The following is a 16,519-nucleotide window of genomic DNA, read 5'->3' as shown; positions in this document are numbered from 1 at the left end:
CTGAGTAAAGGTAAACACTCTTGAAATAAATGAGAAACTTAACTGTTTGCAACGTCTATGCAAGATCAGTATGAATATCAATGAAGATACATGAGTAAAGAAACAGAATACATAGAAAAAAGGATAAACCCTGTATGACCCAAGATTTAACATGTATGCTGCATTTTTTTAATCACCCTGATGTTATATTTTCACAGTACTATATAAGAAAACATTCCAGTTAATAGAAAGCCACCCCATGGTCAAAGTCTTCTGCAGAAAGAACACAGAAAAACACTCCCACAACCACAGATTGTTGAGAGACAAAAAAGGGAGGGAAAGAAAAAGATACAAGGGAATCTGGAAATAGCCTCACCATCTTGAAGACTATGGAGGTTACAATAATATTTTTATGGTTTAGCATGTCTAATTCCCTCAGTGACACCAGAGATTCCAGGGGTGTTCCACAGATGAAGAACAGGTGAGTTCCACATGAACACAGCCCAGTCTTGTGGGTCACCCGGCCAGGGCTTGCCCTAGTCAGGAGCAAATAATCAAAAAGATGATTCTACCATTGAGGCCAAACATCTCTGGAACAAAACTCTTCTTATCCTCCAGAAGTAAAATCTTAGATTTGAGATGCACATCCAAGACACAGACCTTGAGCAGGTTAAAATATTCTTCAAGAATACTAATATGTAAATATTTTATACACATACACACACGATAAATTTGTGTAAGAACTTTAAAAGCAATTATGCTGATAGAGTGCTGATGGGTCATTTTAATTTTCACAATTACACATTTTTTTTTGTATTTTCTAAGGTTTCTATACTAAACATATAATTCATTTTAAGGAAAGAAAAATAAATAAAACATGCTAACAGGTTTTAAGTCACTGAATTTTTTTTTATAGTTGAAGAGAGTGAGGATGTGGGCACTCTGCTGACAGCTACAACAAAACAGCACCAAACCCAAACTCCAAACAGATGGCTTAGGAAAATTACCTAAGATAAAAGAAAATACTACCTAGCTTGGATTTAATTACTTTTTCTCTGTGTTTCAATGGCAATATGTTTGACCTCCTCGCACTGTAACTGTGGCAGGCTTATTTGTACAATGACAATTTTCTTATTTGTATTATAATAATTTCTTATTTTATTATAATTTCCCAATGGTGGAAAACATGCCTTACTTGTTACTGTATTTGTAACCTAAATATACCAAGGCATCAGTCCAGCTCTCCTGAGTAGGAATGTTCATCATTGAACATTATAACAAGGGCAATTCCAATATATAAAACCTCAGATCCCACCAGTGATCCCAAGATAATCCAATTACTATCATAGTCAAGTCAAAAGTTAAGTGTGAAAGCAAAGTTTCTCTGTCATTGGTAAAGACATTGTGAAATCCATCCATAAGGTATTTAATGATGTATATAAATTATAATTATTAATAATATAATTTTTCATTCCCCTGAGGTATTTAAAAACTAATTATAAGAAACGTAATGATTACCCTTCTATGACTTGAAAACAGGCCTCCGAAACTGCAGGAGAAAGGATGAAATGTATTTATTTCAAAGTTAAATTTGAAGTGAAAATCACAAGACAACAGATTGCAAATTTAAAATTAGATTCTAGTGGGAGGTCTTGGTTTCAAGCCTGTTTTTCCCCTACTGGAGGCAGAGCTTGAAAACAGGGGGGGAAAGAGCTAAGATTAAACTGAGAGAAAGTTCTGAAAGTTTTCCCTAAATCGTTACAATCCATGAAAAGTGTTTTGCCAAGTCACACGCACATACCCCTAACGCAAGAGACTAAGCCAGAAAGTTTTGCAACAAATATAAGATGATCTTTGAGTTAGAAAAGATTATTATTTTGACTGTGTTTATTTTTGCTTTTTAAAGATTATCCAAAGCAGAAACAAAACATATCATTGTTTTGAAGTTAGATTTTGAAGCGAGGTTTGCCTTTTTCAAACATAATCCCATATAAAGAGGGTGAAGCTTCCAGATGAATTTAAAAGTTCCTGAGGGCAATTCACAGGGGGGAGAAAAGATTTCATAGGTACCAGCTTTGTCTCTTTCTTTTGTTTTGTTTTAACGCTAATGCTTTTGAATTGTCAGATGGGTGTAACCCTAATCCAAGGAAGTGATTCCAAATTCTTTTTCCCATGAGCTACATACAACACAGCAATTTCAATGGTAGTAAAATGCGTGTGTCCCACCACCTTTGAAGCATTTCTGTTAATTCATGCAGACAAACACAGGCTCAAATACACATGCACAAACCCACCTTAAAAGGCAACAGTGGTCCCCAGCCCGACTTGCCCCGAGAGCACTGTGGCATTTAGATATTGAGGTTGGGAATGAAGTCGGGATGGACAGAGGCTGGGGCTGGGGAATGTGTCAGCACCTGTCCCCCGGCGCGGCCATCAGGGTTTCATCTCAGTCTGTGAGAATGTGCTAAAAACCTGGAGAGGGTCGGGTCGGAGAAACAGAAAAACAGAAAAAGAAAAAAAAAATGATAAGCCATAAGGAAGCAAACCCATTTTCATCAATTTTCTGACATCAACTTTGTGTGAAATACCATGCCCCGCGTCAAATGATGCAACATTGAGTTACAGGTATAAAACGATACCTGTAGGTTTCATCAGATAAATAAATAAATACCAGTCTAGTTACATTGAGGGCAATAAATAGCTACTTCATCATTTTCATCTCTCTCTGTAGAAAACAGTCGTGGATGACAGAAACACATTATTAGGGTTCTACAGAATGATTTCCATCGGCCCCCTCAGTCTTCAAGGAGTCTCAACACACAGAAATGATAGGAAAAAAGCCAGCCTCGGTTATTCTCAACGTAGAACCCGTATTTATAAAGGAAGTTGAAGAAAACGCTAAAATATAGTAAAACAAATGGCCAAATTCTCATCGTACACACATTTTCTTAAGATGACAAACACTCAATTCAGAGGAAATTCATGAAGAATATGCACAAGAAAGAATTGAGGCAAAATATCCAAACTGTTATTTAACCCGGAAAATTAATGGACAAGAAGAGCTCCAGGCACAAGGCGGGGTGAATAATCTTTCTTTCTTTTCTTTTTCTTTTGCAAGCCTGCCCTTTGAGGTGAGATTACAAATACTAGGGCAGGCAACAGAAAGGCCTGAAGGACTCCTTTGGGTGGCTTCATCTGGGTACTTTCCTACTAGATGTCCCTCTGTGGGCTCCCTGCTGCTGCCACCGTTGCTGGTGGGCACCTGGGATGATGAACACTTTGAGCCAGGAACATGGAGAAAATTGCCTATTTTGTGGAAAGGAACCACACAGAGGCAGTAAGTAAATACATATATACATCCATACAGAATAGAACAATAAGTGAAGTTACAGTCCTTCTTTATCTTGGAAACTGTGCTATTTAACAGTGAAGTTGGTGACTCATGCTTGCAGGGAAAGGAGCATGAGTTCTCAGCGACACCCCATTATTACCCCACAATACGTGCCCTTTCCATAATTCCCTCATTGCGGTCCTGTTCGTTCTCTTTTCCTAGGCATCCTTCTTAAACTGCTCTCTGCAAATTTCCAAATTTTCAAAGCAGTTCCTGAATTGCTTAGAAACTGGCAGAAATTAATAAGCAATAGCCCATTTATATTGAAATGGACTCATTACGGTGCCAGCTGCCAATAATTTGCAAGGCTGGATTCTTGCTGGCAAAGGAGGCCTGCGGGCGGCTGTCCTTCCACCTGCACAATGGAGGCTGATAATGCATTTTTTGTACTTTAAAAAAATTACAAATTCTATCTACCAGAACTAAAATTTTTCTCTATCTGTATATTCTTCTAGTCCCTCAGCAGAAAAACTACATGGGGAGGAAAGTGAAAGTTGTAGGGCATTATTCATAAAACACAAAAGAAAACAAAACTGAATTGATTTGTTATAACTTTTTTCTGATTTCAGCCAGAAAAAAAATTTACCTGTGACCTTGGCCGTGGAATTGATCCATGATGTAGACCAATCAGCAAATATGCTAAGGTCTCAGCGTACAAAGGCACTCATTTTGCTTGCAGTGGGCAAACTGCACCATTGTGAATGGATGCCACCATGGCAACTTGAGAACTACCAGTACTCTGGGTTTTCTTCAAGAGCTGCAAAGAATTCGATTTCACTGGGAGGCAGCTATGTACCAAGCTCAGTGCTCGGAATGGAAGCCAGGAGTCACACTGCATGCATTCGGTCAAATCTTGACTTTGCAAGTCAAATCTTTTCTTTCGGGTGACTTGGGGCAAACTCTTAATGTCAGTCTACTCCTATAATAGCCCTTAAACCACTGGGTTGGTATGAACATTAAATGAGATCATCATGTTACATAATTTGTTTCATGCCCACCCCATGATCAGTTCTCAATAAACATTAGCTACTGTTTTTCCACTATTAAGATTTGTCAACCATAAGGAAAGTGCTGCAGGATGGGCTTCTATTATGGGGCTTCCCTAGCAACAAGACACCTAATTCAATGAAACTGGATCTATGGTATAAGTTAGAAGAAATCAGTCACCTTAACACATTGACTGCCACGCTAGAAAAAAAATTTTTTTCCCTGGGGCCACGGTGTTTTATTAAAACAAAATGATCCTTTCTAATTTGTTATTTTTTATTGTTTTCTGTGCATGAGTTATATGCAACTCAATCCATGTTTTTAGAATTAATTTGTCAATATTAATGGTAACACTAAGAATATCAACAAGTAAGATTTTCGTGAACCAACTGCACGGTTTTGCTTCACAGGGCCCTGAGGTCAAAACCAGCCTGAGGTAAATACAACTCACGTGGCAGTCAATGTGTTAAATTTGCTGTGGAACAGCCTATGGGATTAATTAATCCAGCCAGAAGATGTGGTCTCCTCAACTGGCCACAGCTCACGCACACACACAACCATGCTGACAAAATGCGGCAGTACCAGTCTGCCTGGTGACATTACGTTACGATGACCCCTAGTGAAGTGAATGCTGAACACACCAAGTTTTTCAGCCTCACTCTGATTCATCCTCAACTCATAGGGTCAACTTCTGTGTCAGGTGTCAAACAACAGGTTTTCACAAGAAAATGTGTGCATTGGAGGTGGGGAAGGTATTACTGAAACTAATGTCGGGCTTCAAGTACCTTACAAAATAGAGCTGAGAAGTGCCACCGTTTCAATCCTGTAGTATGATTTAAAATGAAAATATAATAAGTGTAAAAAATACTGTGTCCATGGCATTTAAGCCATGGCTTTCCCTAAAATGTCTGCTAGACCAGAACTTTCTTTTTAACTTTCAAAAACCACCCATAAGGCCTTCTGTTATTTTTAAGTCCTTGCAACTTCCAGGAATCAAAGTGTATAAAGAAAAAGATGATGTCTTGTACTTGCCTCAAAACACCTAGGTTCGATTCCCAGGCTTTATTTCTTACTAAATTATGTGACCTTAGGATTGTAAATTACCCATTCCGAAAACCGTCAGAAAAAATAAGGAGGTAATACCATCTGCTTTACTAACACCTACCTGAAAGGTTGTTATAAGAAATTAGAAAATTAACATGAAACACTATAAGCTATGAAAATTTTACATGTTAATTCTTACTCTAATTATTATAGTTTAGTGCCCAAAAATGTTCCATAATTAGTGAATTAATGAGAATCAGGAAGTTTCTCCTTACTCCAAACCTAAAGCCAGAGGGAGGAGGAGTAGAGGTCTTAGATCAAAATTCTGAATATTTATTTGATAAGTAATAAGCACCAAAAGCATTTAGTTTTAGTATTCATACTTAGACCTCAAATCAGTAGTGCCTGGATGGATGGATGGATCTGGGGCAATGGAAAAATGTAAATGGTTCAGAAATTAAGGTTAAACAAATTCCATCATCACTTTTTTTAATTTATTTTTTTAACTGTTAATTTACTTGAGAAAGGACTCAGGAGTGACTTCCAAGGATACAAAATTTAAAACAGAAATGAAGAAATTACTACTGGAAAAAGAAAAAACACACAGAGGTTAAGACAAAGGGGGAGCAATGGTAGCAGTGCCTGCTCTACCAGACTGCACACCTATCTCCACCGTACAGCCTTACGACAGCCAATTCACATAGGGAAAAAACATGGCAGTTGTAAAGTCCGCCAGGTCCTAATCAATTGCTCAGAAGAAGCACGAAAGTTCTTGGTATTCAAATCAGACAGGAATTTCCACTGAGTGGTCCTGGGAGGCCACTGTGATATGATGAACAATGTTCTGGACCTCATCCTTCCACATGGGCTCAGTGACAAATTTCATATGGATATTTCTTGTCTTGACAATGGAATTTTTTAAAAAAAAATCACCATACAGCAACAGCAGTTCTGAAGAGTTAGGAGACTGCTGCAGAGTAGACAGGCTGTGGACCTTCTGGAAAATTCTCCTTGGATACTGTCTGCCCTCCACAGAGTGAAGGATCATGGCCGAGGGCTCAAGAGCCTCCGATGGGGGCTCTCTGGCTCACACTTGAGTGTAGCTGGGTCACACTGCCAGATAACCACACTCCTCTGGTGTTGAGCGGCAGTTCCACCAAGGGTGTGCTTGTCTGGCTTTTGGGAAAGCTGAGACTGCAGCAAGGATTCGTGCACAAAGAAGAGGTCCCCACCTGTCCTCTCAGGTGAACCACGTGACCACCGAGGGCCCCGGGGCAGACTCCTCAGTGAAAAACCAATTCCTCAGCACAGATGAATGAGCTATGATAAGGACTCCAAATTCCTATTCCATAAAGCATGAATGAATTCGTTTTAGCTCAACCAATTTTTTTAAGGCAGGTATAAACAGACACCCAAATCAGAAAGAAAAAAAAAAATCCCAAAAAGTTTTCATATCCACAGACTGCTCTAGTTTTGAGCAATGTTACTTCTTAATATATCCAAACGTATCCCAAAGTAATTAAGCAAGGAAACATATTCATAGAATCAATATTTTTAAGCTGCTATAAGTTGGGAACTATCTACTAAAATAACAACTTTAATTTTAGAACGGTGAATCTTTGGCAATACTTAACCAACAGGTTTGGCTGGGACAGAAATTACCACATCTCTTAGGAGTAAAGTCAGTGCATTTCAAAATGAGGTTAACATGGTCTACCCCAACTTAGGGAGGTCCACCATTTACAGAAAAACTTACTATCTGGGTGGCACTGTGTTAATGGCTTTAGGCAAAATTACTCTTTGGCGTTTCCCTAAGTTTTTAGTGTTTACTGTCTTGTAACTACACCTCCAACCCACAGCTGCCCATGCTCCCCAACCCCAACATTGCATCATTTACTGTGAAGTTCCCTACTGGCTTCATCTGAGTGGGTTGGGAAGCCATTAGTCCCAAACGGCTGTGTCACACAGCTGGCTATCAAATCTCCCACATAGCCACACAGCCTGAACCTAAGAATGCCTCGCATGTGGCCCCAGCTTTCTGGAATGGATTTAATAACTTTTCAGGACACACCAGGAGAATCACACGCTCTCTCAAAAATCCAAGCAGCATCATTGCCATTTCTCTCTCTCTCTCTCTTTTTTTTTTTTTTCTTATTTCAAAATATTATGGGGGTACAAATGTTTTGGTTACATGAGTTGCTTTTGTACAGTTTGAGACAAAGTTGTGTGTCCATCACCCATATAATGGGCACTGTACCCGTTAGGTGTGAATTTACCCATCCTCTCCTCCCCCCTCCCACCTGCTTGATTTCCATTGAATTTTACTACCATACATGACATTTCTTAAAGCCAGGAAGCTACTGAACACCTGGGAATTCCATTCAACATTCCAAGAGTACGCACCATGGAACGCTAGAGCACAGCTTTGGGCTCCTGGCTCCTAAATGGTTGATTCCAAGTTTGAGTCACACCAAAAAAGCACACCTATGTCACTGCAGTGTAAGGCAGTGTAGAACATTTGATCCCAAAAGAAAATGGAAATGGAGCTGAATGTCATTAACCTCTGATGCTGAAATCTGTCCTTTTGCTATTTCACACATTGTGGCTTAACTTCCAGGGTGTTCCTGTGAAAGAACCAGGTTATCTAAGTGCCCATAAGACAGTGGGGGAGGATGGTATTCCATTCCGTGCTTTCATACATCCTATCTAAGATTATGAGAGGCTATAATCCTTAAACTGCACACCAAAGCAATCGTCTCAAGAATTTATCAACATCTTAGTTCAGAAGAGATTTCAAAATCAAGTCACTTTACCCAACAACTCATTTTCCAAAGTCGAGCCACCTAGGTCTCCTCCCTGCCTCCCGTTCCCATGTAAGCAGTAGAAGCCTCAGCAGGCATAGGAAGAAGCCATGTTTCTGGGACCCACGGCAGGGTGAGTGGTGGGTAAAAAGAGCTCCTCTTTCAATGTCAAAGACTGAAGCTCCAAGAAGGGAACTTCATTCTTATTCTCTCTGGTTTTCCAAGCCTGAGGTTCAGGCTTGAGCCAGCACAGAGACAGGGGAATCTCCATTCTTAAAGAGCATGTCCCCGTGTGAGCAGTCAGAAGGAAAGGCACCCCAAGGGATTCTCAGACTCGGCAGCTGCCTCCTGCCTCCAAGACCTTCTCCGAACCTGCCCAGGTGACTCAAAAGTATGAAAGTACAACTTGCAATTTCCATGATGCCCTCTGACCTCTACAGCCTGGCCTCTCCCTTAACCTGTTCTCTTACCGTGCAGCCAAGAGGAAGTGTTTCAGCCCAAAATACAGTCAGGAAGTCAAGGGGTACCCTCCTTCCTTCATCGGGAAGCAGAACAGGAAGTGGTCATCATCCATGATTTCATTCCCTGAACCACCCCACAGCCAGTCCCCTGACCCGGAGCTGCCTTCCCACGCAGAGTGGGAGGGCCACTCCGGACTGGAGGACGAGCTCCCTGGGGTGAGGCTGTGCACCCGAGAGGCCAGTGTGGCAACCAAGCCTGTCAGCAACGAGGGCTGGGACTGCCTGCAGGGTACATGACAGAGAAGATGTCACAAGCTCCTCTGGAGAGGTCACCGGGTGTGATGACAGATCCGCTTTCTTGGCCCCTCACACTATGAGCTTAAAGGGCCCATCCAGAAAGAACCACTCCCCTCATGGAACTGCTGCTTCCTCCTCGGTTCTGTCCCTGTGGCTGTGGCCTTTATGTTGGTGGCGGGAAATTCTTTTAAGAGAACACGGCCACAGAGCGATTTTAGCACTCCAGATACCAAGAAGGCTTTTAAGGCTGTGGCACTGGAAACAGAGAGGAAGGAAGAGAATCTGGAAATACTAAGTATGTATGTGTGTGTGTTTGATTAGCAACTTAATTTAATAACTAAAAGGCAATGAGTAAGTATGACAGTTGGAAAACATAGCTGCCATATGTGAAAAGTGAAATTGTAGCAAGATCTGTTTCAATTATGAACGTTGACCTTGATATATATTTAGGTGGCATAACCTGGCGGAAGGATTTTCATCAGAGACTAAACATTTCAGTGCAGCAAAGAATCTTGCACTTTAAAGTTAAATTAAATGATCTTTTTGAAAAAACTTAAAGGCATTCCCAAGGATTTTCAAAATGGGAGTGATTCTTTATCTTTAAGTCACTATTGGTTGAAAGAGTAAGAACTAAGGCTCAAATCTGAGGACTCTGTCAGAGGCATCATAAGATAGATGACAGAATAATGTCCTAAGGCCGAGTCCCAAGTCACTTCCTGGGTGCTTAGAACCAAATGTTCCTTTACCTTCTCATTTTAAAATTAAAAAAAAAAAGCTTTCAAAATGACCTCAATTTTCTATTTGCAATTCACTGCAAGTTGCTTGGCAGTTATACAACTCAGATTATGAGCTCTAACAGATAAAATACAATCCTTTATTTCATTGATTCTAAGAAACGTTTTTTTTTCACTTTTACCATTTCTGAAATTGACTATATCTTACACTCACAATGGTGTATTGTGGTTTAATCAGCACCATTTTTTTTCCTCTGTGGTATGTGAAATAGTAGTACATTTTATAAATGAGAGCATCTTATGAAATAGAGTATATAAAAATAAATTTCTAGATAGCTCCACTTAAGACTCTCTAAAAACTGCTTGTGAATTGTTTGGGTAAAGCAGAGTATCTATGCAAAAACTTTAGTGATTATCACCCTTTCAGTTCAGCTCAACCAAACATTTCTTGGGCACCTGTTATATGTTTGGGATGAGGAAATAGACCATTTCCTTATAATGCCTACAACCTGGGAAATGGTGGTCACTTACCTACTCTGAAACAGGGCTGTAACAGCTAGTCTGGCATTATTAATAGTGAACGTTTGAAAGAAATAGACTAACTCTGCACGGAGAGGCTATCAATTGACACTGGTCCTGAAGGGTTGATAAGATTTGGCTTAGCGTATGAAGATGGATGGAAATGAACAGGTATAGAAGGGAGTTTGCACAAAAAGAAGAGAGGCAGAAAATTCTAGGAAAAGAAAAGCGTTATAAGCAAAGGCTCTGAGGAAGGAATCATCAGCCCAATGTTGGAGGAGACAAGTGCATGGAAAAGAGCTGGAGGTGACGAAGCTAAAAAGATAAGTTGGAGCTATGGATGCTACACAAAGGAATTGGACGTTATGATGTGTGATGGAATTACATGATGGGATTGCATTACGGTATGAACAAACATGCCTTTTCCTCCTGGGTAGCTTGGAAGAGAAGGTGGAGCCTTATTGCAAGCAATCAATCACATAAAACACCCCAAATGGGACGGTGAGTGCCATGGAGTCATGAGAATGGCACGTAGGATCACCGGGACTTCCTGGCCACATGTATACCTTTGCGAACAAAGGCAGGAGAAGGACGAGGCAGAGACTCCTCTGAATTTCCTAGTTTGGTAATTGAAAAAACAGAAGGTGACAAGAACACCTTCCATTATGAGGTCTAAGGGAGTACCCGATTCAAAAGTTTTATCCCTGAGAAGCCAGAATTCACTTACAATGATGTTACTGGAAATTTGGTGTCCATTCCACAAAGAGCTTCAAAACCAAGAAACCAGGGTTGGAACACACTAGGACAGCAATGCATTTTTTAAAAAAATTATTACCCTCCTCTCTTAGTTTGGGCTGCTAGAACAAAATACTTGAGTAATTTATAAACAACAAAAATCCACTGTTTACAGTTCTAGACAGGAGAAAATCCAAGATCAAGGCACCAGCAGATTCTGTGTTTGGTGAGGGCCTGTGCCTCACACATGCTACCTTTTTGCTGTGTCCTCATATGGTGGAAGGGGCAAACAGGCTCCCTCCAGCCTCTTTTATCAGGGTACTAACCCTATCTATGAAAGCAGAGCTCTTGTGACCTAATCACCTCCTAAGGTCCCACCTCTTAATACTATCACATTAAGTATTAGGTTCCAACATACGAATGTGGGGGAGGACCCAATATTCAGACCATAGCTCCTCCCAAAAAGCTTAAATCAGGAAGGATATCAGGAATGGAGAAACAGGTAACAGCCAATTTCATTACGTCATCAAAGAACTTTTAAAAAAAGAACAAAATTTGAAATGATATAAACAGATAATTCACATAAAAAGCAATATACATATCCATTAAACTTTCAAAGAAAAAAATTCTCTAATAACTTGTGAGAGGCCAGAAGTTTAAAACATTATCTCAACCACACCTTTCAGGAACTAAATCAAAATCTGTAATAATAAATGGATTAAACGGCATCGATCATTGAACACAAAAATAGAAATATGCTGCCTCAGGCTTGGTACCGTCAAGTTAGAAAGTCAATCAGATCTGAGTTCAGCCTCCGAACTCTCCAGGCCCACAGGACACCCACTACGCTCCTTACCCACATCTTGAGATCAGTCTTATTATTTAAATAAGATCATTGACTGCAAGCCATGTTCCAAAGCTGTACAAATCATAGCGAGATACATCTGGAATGCATAAATAAGTGCGCCCAAGTGCCACTTCAAACAAATGTAGCATTTAAGGACAATCACTTAACCTTTCTGTGAGTGCAAAAATGAGAAGTCAGTAGCTGCGCCACACCGAGCAGATCTCAGGCGATGCTCCAGTTGTGGTAGTGACCAGACGGCGGAAGCTGGGAGTGGAACACATGGCAACGGGGGCAGGGGGGTGGCAAGAAAGACAGGGAGTAACGACGGGGTCACAAGTGGCTCAGTCCAACCTTCCTGAGCATCCATTCTCTTTAGAGTGAAGAGGACAGCCTGGAAGTTTCTGTGCTCCCTACACCTCAAAAGTAGTCCATGTTTCTCTAACTTGCTCAGGTCAAAGCCCGTGAGCATCACAGTGGTAACCACCATGAGATTTTCTCCACTGGACATTCTTTTTCAGTAAATAGGTGATTTGGTTAAGGCAAAAGCGCCACTGAGCTGGACCCCAGAAAGAGAAGATGGAAGGGTCACCTTTAAGAGCCGGTGCAAGATCTTTCTGGTGGATAACAACCAACATTTGTTGTAGCCAAACTACAAATTGGGAGACAATAAAAAAGCACATGAAGTAGTTGCAAACTGGAATTTTTAAAGTAGAAGGAAAAAAAAAAAGTCAAACAGAGCACATATGCCCCTCCCTAAAATCATAAGAGGATAATCAGCCTCTTTCAACATAAAGGCAGTTCCTGGAGAGTTATGGGAACATTTCTAAAACAGTGATACTTCAAAGTCCTCATGCAGAAACTGATACATAAAATCACAAAGCAAATCTGTTTCTTGTATGACAGCAACTGGCTTAAAAAGCTTGACATCCATTGCCAAGTAGTATCTATGGGACCACACACAAAGCAAGTGAAAGAGACAAGAGGCCTGCCTTCCAAGAGCCTGTCTAGGGCACTCGTAGGCAAATGGATTTAAGGGCAATAAAATTGTTGTAAGCATGCCCATCCAAAACAGTATGAGTGCCTGTCATCATTTATTCTTTTTTTTTTTTTTTTTTTTTTTTTGAGACAGAGTCTCACTCTGTCACCCCAGCTAGAGTGCAGTGGCATCACCATAGCTTACTGCAACCTCAAACTCCTGTGCTCAAGCGATCCTCCTGCCTCAGCCTCCCGAGTAGTTGGAACTACAGGTGCATGCCACTGAGCCCGGCTAATTTTTCTATTTTTAGTAGAGACGGGGTCTTGCTCCTGCTCAGGCTGGTTTCAAACTCCTGAGCTCCAGCAAACCTCCCACCTTGGCCTCCCAGAGTGCTAGGATTACAGGCATGAGCCGCTGCACTGGCCAACTTATTCATATGATTAATGTATAAATTATATACATGAACTCCTGTTCAGACAAATTATGTACATTTCAGATTTCTCTGTATGTTTACAAAGGACACAATTTACTTGAACCAAATGGAAATACACAGACATTTAAATGCAAAAGATAAAAAGAAATAGAAATTCTGAAATTTCCTTCCCATGCTCTATTGCAGGGGTCCCCAACCTATGGTGAGTTGTTACAATTCTTTCATTATATATTACAATGTAATAATAATAGAAATAAAGTGCACAATAAATGTAATGTGTCTGAATTATCCCAAAACCAGCCCCCCCTCCCCAGGCCATGGAAAAATTCTCTTCCATGAAAACGATCCCTGGTGCCAAAAAGGCTGGGGACTGCTGCCGTCATGAATTCATTTTGCACAGCCAGCCAACATTGAAGACCACTGCTCGAGGAAACAGAGGGCTGATCTGGAACATAAGAAAAAAAATCAGGAAAGGCTGCCTGTGGAAAACTCAGGTGGGGTTTGCAAGTTGCAAAGGAACTCACCAAGAGCAGAAAACAGATCATCTAATGTTTGGTTTCTGAGTTTATTTATTGAAACAATCCTCAGTTTCCCTATCTGCACAGCCTAAACTTAATCTACATGTCAACCTTATGCAGCAACATCACACGAGGGCCAGAATCTTCCGGAAGGTAGCCATCACGATTCAGGAGGCACGTGCTGAAAACCTCGGGCTGCTCTGAACTCATCTGCCCCTACCCCTGCCTCTCACTAGAGATCGTTAAATCCGGTTGTACTTTTGCAACAAAGATAATAAATATCCCTTCACCGGTAGTTAATAAGACAACACCATATGTAGAAATAATAAGACAAAAGGACTCATCCCCGCCCACCACAGGCCAAGACAATACAATGTAGCATGATTCACCAAGATACAGTAAGCAAAAGCACCTTTGCCACCAGAACCGCATTGTTCAGTGTGGGTAATTTTAGACAAAGACAGAATAAGTAGCCAAGAAATCTCACTTATCTAGTCTAGAAGTACAAAGGCTAAACATAACAAGCAATGAAAAATCATTTAAAAAATATATATTTCGTTCTCATAGCTAGGAAAACTTTTGTTCTCATAGCTAGGAAAACAAACTTACCTAGTTCTTTCCAGACTTTCATCCACCTAAACCTAGGTCTTCAGCACAAATCCCTCTTTCTAACCTCCTAGTAGACACCCCCATGGGGCTATCCCATTGATAGGTCTAATCTGACACATCATTTAGGGTCAAAACCTTCCACGTTTATGATTCCTCCCAGAAGGCAGCAGGATTTGTAAATGTAACGTAGTCTATGGATTCGGACAGACCTGCCCTTAATCTGCTATTCAGTGAACAGGTGACCTTAAGCCAGCTACTTAACATCCCTATGAACCACTATCTCCACCTGCAAAATAGGAAATCTGCCCACAGGTTTGTGCTGGGGATTAAATGAGGCAACACAGGTGAAAACACCACTCCTTGGCATTTAGCTGGGGCTTTGTGAATGTGCATTTCTTCCTCTCTCCTCCTCTTCCCCTCGTTCTTCCCTCAAAGGTCCTTGAAGGATCTTCTATATCTTCTCCCTTCTGTTACTATCCTTCTAATCCAGGTTTCCTTGCTTTCAATCACCATTGCTAATATTCCCCTTTTCTGCCCAATTCACCCATTTCATACATCCCTGCAAAACTAGACGAATGCACAAAGTGCACGTACTATCCTTGGAGAGTGTCACAGCTCTGATCTCTGCTCCGCCAACAAAGGTACGAACACCCCCAGCATACACAGCAGAGAGGAGAGCCGCAGGGGTAAAGCAGCATCTTCCCGAAGAATCCATTTTACCAAAAGATTCACTTAGGAGGTTAGGGAGAGCAGGTGAGGTGGGGTAGACTGATACCGCAATAAGATTTTAAATGTGCACGACTTTCTATGATGAAATACCCATCTTCCCCCCAAAATAAAATGGCACATGGAGTGGTTAAATGTTCATTCTCTCCTTATGTTGTTGTGTTTTATTGCAAAGCTTCGATCTTCCAAAGTTTTCTTTATCACTTTTCTCCTCTGAATCCCCATAGCTATCAGTTATATGAATACTTGTCTTAAATCTTCTCCTCTGGTAGGATCACAGGTTCCATGAGGGAAGGGACCACAGCTTACTACTTTTTGTCATAGCGTTCAAGGGCACAGGCCCTCCTGTATTAGTCAAAGTACTCCAGAGAAAGAGAACCTGTATATATAGATTTATAGTTATAGCTATGTATCTATAGCGCGAGAGAAAAAAATTTATTTTAAAGAATTGGCTCATACAGTTTTGGGGGCTGGCAAGTTTGACACCTGCAGGGGAGGGCAGCAGGCTGAAGACCCAGGGAAGGAATGAGGTTGCAGATTTGAGTCCAAAGGCATCTGGAGACAGAATTTCTTCCTTCTCGGAGGGCCTCAGTCTTTTGCCTTAAGACCTTTGACTGATTGTATGAGACCCACCCATGCTATGAAGGATAATCTTCTTTATTCAACCCCTACGAAGGCAAATGTTAATCACATCTAAAAATAACTCACCACAACACCTAGGCTGATATTTCAGCAAACAACTGGGCAGCCCAGACCAGCAAAGTGGGCAGATAAAATGAACCATCGCTCCCCCAACAACAGACATTTTTCTCTAGTATTAATAACTAGAAATGCCGTCAATATAGGCCGAAGGAAGAAAAGGAGTAAAACGCATTTCCCACAAAACGTTCCTAATGGCATATCTAGCAGGTGCTCTGGGCCGATCCCCCACCAGCCCACGAGCCCTCTTGTTCTGCTCTCTGAAGGGAGGGTGACTGGGGTGTCGAGGTAGCCACAGGCTCCAGGGCATGGAGAGGTTGCTGAGAAGAGTGGCATGGTTTCTGTGATTTTTTTTTTTTTTTGACATATATTTCTAGACAACTGCACCCATGCAAGCTTGTCTCTTGATAGCCAAAATTGTCAAGAGCTGTGACTCTCTTTTACTTCAACGTGGAAAACTGTTATCAAAATATATTTGCAGATGGGAAAACACACACGCATCCACACATGCACGTGTGCACACAGCCAAGGTAGTAGTTTATACCACAGATCCTGGTTCTTGAAACAGCCCCCATCTTTAACCCCCCTCCCCTCCTAACACACATTAATTATGGGACACATAAGCGACGCTGTTGGTGACATTTCTGCTCTACCCTTGGATCTGAAATCACCACCTTCTCCCACCTCTGAGCCAAGACTTCAAGCACACAGCGGGTTGGGGGTGGAGGGTGTCCCCAGCAAGTCCTCAGTTCCGACGCAGCTG

The 16,519-nt window shown here is 41.2% G+C and overlaps 1 protein-coding gene across 9 annotated transcripts in view; it reads right to left on the bottom strand.

The window, feature by feature from the left end:
- TIAM1 (TIAM Rac1 associated GEF 1) overlaps positions 1–16,519 on the bottom strand; it is a 353,935-nt gene that overhangs the window by 132,047 nt on the left and 205,369 nt on the right. For 8 of the 9 annotated variants that reach the window (XM_069472356.1, XM_069472358.1, XM_069472355.1 and 5 more), the window contains one exon: positions 2,274–2,451. The exons of the other annotated variant lie outside the window; for it this stretch is intronic. The gene's annotated coding sequence lies outside the window, so the exon portion shown is untranslated. The remainder of the gene's footprint in view (positions 1–2,273; positions 2,452–16,519) is intronic. 9 annotated transcript variants of the gene reach the window in all.

This window comes from Eulemur rufifrons, chromosome 7 (genome assembly GCF_041146395.1).
Source record: "Eulemur rufifrons isolate Redbay chromosome 7, OSU_ERuf_1, whole genome shotgun sequence".
In the NCBI taxonomy this organism is placed as follows: domain Eukaryota; kingdom Metazoa; phylum Chordata; class Mammalia; order Primates; family Lemuridae; genus Eulemur; species Eulemur rufifrons.
This window is presented reverse-complemented; position numbering and strand designations above follow the sequence as displayed.